Source organism: Nematolebias whitei, chromosome 12 (assembly GCF_014905685.2).
Source record: "Nematolebias whitei isolate Nwh7 chromosome 12, NemWhi1, whole genome shotgun sequence".
Lineage (NCBI taxonomy): Eukaryota > Metazoa > Chordata > Actinopteri > Cyprinodontiformes > Rivulidae > Nematolebias > Nematolebias whitei.
The window spans coordinates 40,967,928-40,972,181 of NC_056509.1; the positions used below are offsets into that span (position 1 = coordinate 40,967,928).

The window sequence follows — 4,254 nt, forward strand, 5'->3', positions numbered from 1 at the left end:
AACGTACAGAAGCTTCTACTATTAAAAATATATGTGAGATGATTTGTATAATCAGAATTTTGCACCTTAATGCATTTCTGTTTTTATGTTAGTCGAGCTGTTTAAGTTGCAGCCGCCTTAAAAGAGTTTTCCCCATTTTTGTACTCGGTGTTTTTTAAACTGTGTGTGCCTTTGTGTGTGTTTGATTGACAGGTCAGCCAGCAGGGTCGTGCTGGTGTAAAGAAGGTTTTGGGGGTCTACGATGTGACAGGTGAGAGACTCGCATGCTCACGCATACGCACCGAAAGAGACAGACATGTAGTGACAGGTGAGCAGCACCTTTCAGCTCGTGTCTGTTTCAGTTAGTGCTTTGAAATTGTCAGAAACTTTGATTAAAATTGTAGATGATATTATCACGCCTGGGGCCGTAACTAGGAAGTCACTTAATAAATAACCGTAGTAGAGACATGAAAGATGCTGTTTTATTTGATGCTTTGATTGACTCTGTGGAGATTAACATCTTAAAAACATGTTTCATTCATTAATTCATTAAGCATTATCAATTAAGAATGCATATCGCCCACCACCATGTTGTAGATTTATGCTAACATCTTCTACAGAGTTATTTTTGGCCCAACCTTGACTCATAAGATCTAGCAAAATGTGTAGCACTCATAGTATGTGTTGGCGATGAGGCTCAGCTACTACCATACCAAAGTTTAGCTTAATATTTGCAAAATTTACAGCGTAAAATCCATGTTTGCAGTGAATAATTTCTTAAGTTGAATTGATATCAAAAGTTAATAATTTGTAGCTATACATCCAGTTATTAGTTTTTGAGTTTCATTAAAATTCATCAAGACTTTCATGACATATTTTGCTAACAGACAAAGTGGATTGACAGCAGTAGTTCATATGTGTTAAAGGTGATGCTTTGTGACTACTACACCAAATTTTAGCTCGATATCTGTAAAACTGATTGAATTAATATCTGTGATTTTCTTTCTTAAGCTCACTTGGCTGTGGTGGCTGTCTTTATTGAAGTTGACTCCAAAATTTTATAATTTGTACATTTTTACTGCGGAGGAAACTCATTTCAACTGCCTCTATCCACAATCTCGTTCTTTCAATCACCACCCAAAGATCGTGACAATAGACGAGGGTAGGAACTTAGACTGACCGGTAAACAGAGACCTTTGCCTTACAGCTCATAGGCCTGTGGTGATAAACAATAAATCGAATATTCGCATGCTAAATGAAAATTATCAACCTCGTTTTCATTTATCGGCTTTATCGTTTCTTCGTCTCTCTGTTTCTACTGAAGACACTGGATGACATAAAGCTCAACTACGGCGCTCTTCACTGACCCCTCTCTTTCTCCTTTCTTTTTAAAATCCATTTTAACCGTCCAAAATCACATTTTTGAATCGTTAAAAGCAGCTAAGCTGAGAAGCTAAGCTACAAGCTAAGCTAACAGGCCGACCTCCGTCTTATTAAAGCTCCAAAATTCACAGTTGCAATGTGTGCCTTCATCTAAAAAGTTTTTCTCTGCAAAAAGAAGCTGAAAACTTAACTGTTTTTTTTTTTAAATTAAAAGCTTTGTGTGAAAAATGCTATTCTAATGAGCTCAAACTACACCGAGCATCCGCCATTTTGACAACCAAAGAGAGAGCGCTCATGTCACGTCAAGGGGCCTCCTTCCCATTTTTCTTAAAGAGATGCGCCGCTCGCTCCCTCACTATCCATCCTTCGGTTCAAACGGTCTTATACTGCCATCCGGTGGTTGAAGAAAGGCACTATATACAAAACAACTTAAAAATGTCTTCTTAAGTTTGACAATAATTACTTATTATTGTCAAATTTCATACATTATTATCGTTTATCGCAACAATTTCTGAGAAAATTAATTGCCCAACAAAATTTATCGTGACAGGCCAAACAGCTCAGCTCCTTCTTCACCACAATGGACGGGCACAGAGTCCGCAATACTGCAGATGCTGCACCAATCCGTCTGTCAATCTCACACTCCATTCTTCCGTCACTCATGAACAAAACCCCGATATACTTGAACTCCTCCACTTGAGGCAGAACCTCACCCTGGAACCGAGGGCTCGATCATTCGGTTAGATTATTGTAACTGATGCTGGTAATATTTTATTTCCCACTAAATTAACACAACTTTTTTTGTAAACTTTATACATTCTTTCCACTCTAATCAAATTCTCTTTATGGTGAGAAGTCTGGAAACAACACAACAGAGTTTAAAATCTATTTGACCTACATTTACTCACTATGAAATTTAGGAAAATAATGCATGTGTTTGTACCTGGGACAGCTTTTTCAGCAAAATAGAAGCAGTGGTTATTGTGAGAATTACCATGTTGAGTTTGTGTTGATTATTATTATCATGTTCTTTATTAATGGTGATTTTATTTGTCTTCCAGGTGTGCTGTTGGTTACAAGGACTACCCGTCTTGTCAGCGGTGTGAATGCAGCGTGGAAGGAAGCACAAACACTGACCCGTGTATAACACCTTGTGTATGCAAGGTACAAACTCACTCTCATCCACACACACACATTTACACATGCGTGCACACACGATGACAAATGCTTTGCATTAACCTTTCTATCCCTGTCATCATTATTTTCACCACATTAACACTCCCAATAACATGCTCTGTGCTCATGTTTGAGGACAGCTCGTAAACGTTGCTGCATCCGCTCATATCGCCGACTTTCTTTCATCTTTCTCTCTTAAAGGAAAATGTTGAGGGAGAGAACTGTGACCGTTGTAAACTTGGATTCTACAATCTGCAGCGTGATAATCGCCGTGGCTGTGAAAAGTGCTCGTGCATGGGTGTTTCCAGCCGGTGCTCCTCCTCCAACTGGTTCTACGGGAATGTAAGCATTGTTTCCAGTTCTGGTTATGATGTTCAGTCCAAAAACATCTTTACTTAAATTGATTGAAAAGGTCATTTATGTTCAGTTAATGTGAAATGGTAACACTTTGTCTCGTAAGTTTAAATACAAAGAGAAAAATAGAAGAAGATTGTGATTGATGGAGCATGTGTTCCAGGCCTCCCTGTTGCCTTGAGTGTTGCAGCAAACGCTGCCTGAGCGCAGCTGCGTACTTATATCTTTCATTTTAGCCATCATCCTATTATCAATCAATAAGGGAATGTGTCATTGATGTTTGGCATTTTAAAAAGGTACAAAAACATGTTTAGCATTTTTATCGCCCACTGTCAGAACAGAGTGACAACATTTTTACCCATGGCTGTGTGAGTGTTAGAGCTGTCATTTCTGACCCGGCCCGACCCACAATTTGGGCCGGACCAAAATAATGTGCTGAATGGGCGGGCCAGATCGGTGTTGAGCTTTTGATTGCATCAGCGGACATGCGCAGCTGATGATCCAATTTGGATCACCACCAGCCGCTCGTGGCCGTTTGACCGCTCGCTAATCAGACGGTTGAAAGAGGTACAAAAAAGTCCAGATGGATCACTGCCAGCAACTCACCTGTGGCTTAACTGGACCCAGCCGCTGCGTCAGAGGACGTGCGTGGCCATCGACCGTGAATAACTATAATAACTAAAATACAGTAGTCCCTCGCTACTTCGCGGTTCGTTTATCGTGGACTCACTCTATCACGGTTTTTCAAAATACATTTGTAAGTTTGGACATGACACACATTTGGCTGATTGATGGATGAGTCGCACGATCAGCATGGGATTTTTAATTTAAAAGAAATTATTTAAATTTTTTTCGCACCTCCTGCACCTTTGTGCAGCCCACACTGTAGGATAAACTTCCTGCTGCAGCTGATCAGCTGTTCACCGTGCAGAACGGAGAAGTGGGCGTGGCCAAGAGCGCTTGCAGGCGGCAAAGAGCAAAGGAGGCAGGAAGCTAAATCTTGACATTCTGTGCTCTTTTAGAGCGCTTAGAGTTTAGAAACATTGTTTAGAATATTGCAAGAATGTGGGAAGCGTTTAAAATGCATATATCATGTGTGTATATATATATGTAATAAGATAAACTACTATTCCTACTTGGCGGTTTTTCACTTATCTCGGGTCTTCAGGGTACGGGTCACCCGCGATAAACGAGGGACTACTGTATTATAATAACTATAATAATCCAATGACTTTTGTTAATAAACAAGAAATCTCATATCTTCCTTTCTTTCAAATACATTTTTAAATCATGTCAAAGTGATATGCTTACAAAGGCAGTAAAAGCTTAATAAATTTTTTTTGGGGGGGGGGGGGGGGGGGG

At 39.8% G+C, this 4,254-nt stretch overlaps 1 long non-coding RNA gene across 1 annotated transcript; it reads left to right on the plus strand.

The window, feature by feature from the left end:
- The first annotated feature begins 203 nt into the window (after nt 1-203).
- LOC119418597 lies at nt 204-2,780 on the plus strand. Its single transcript, XR_005187209.1, has 3 exons — nt 204-250; nt 2,424-2,526; nt 2,740-2,780. It is a non-coding gene; the product is annotated as an uncharacterized LOC119418597 (long non-coding RNA).
- Nucleotides 2,781-4,254: the final 1,474 nt, after the last annotated feature.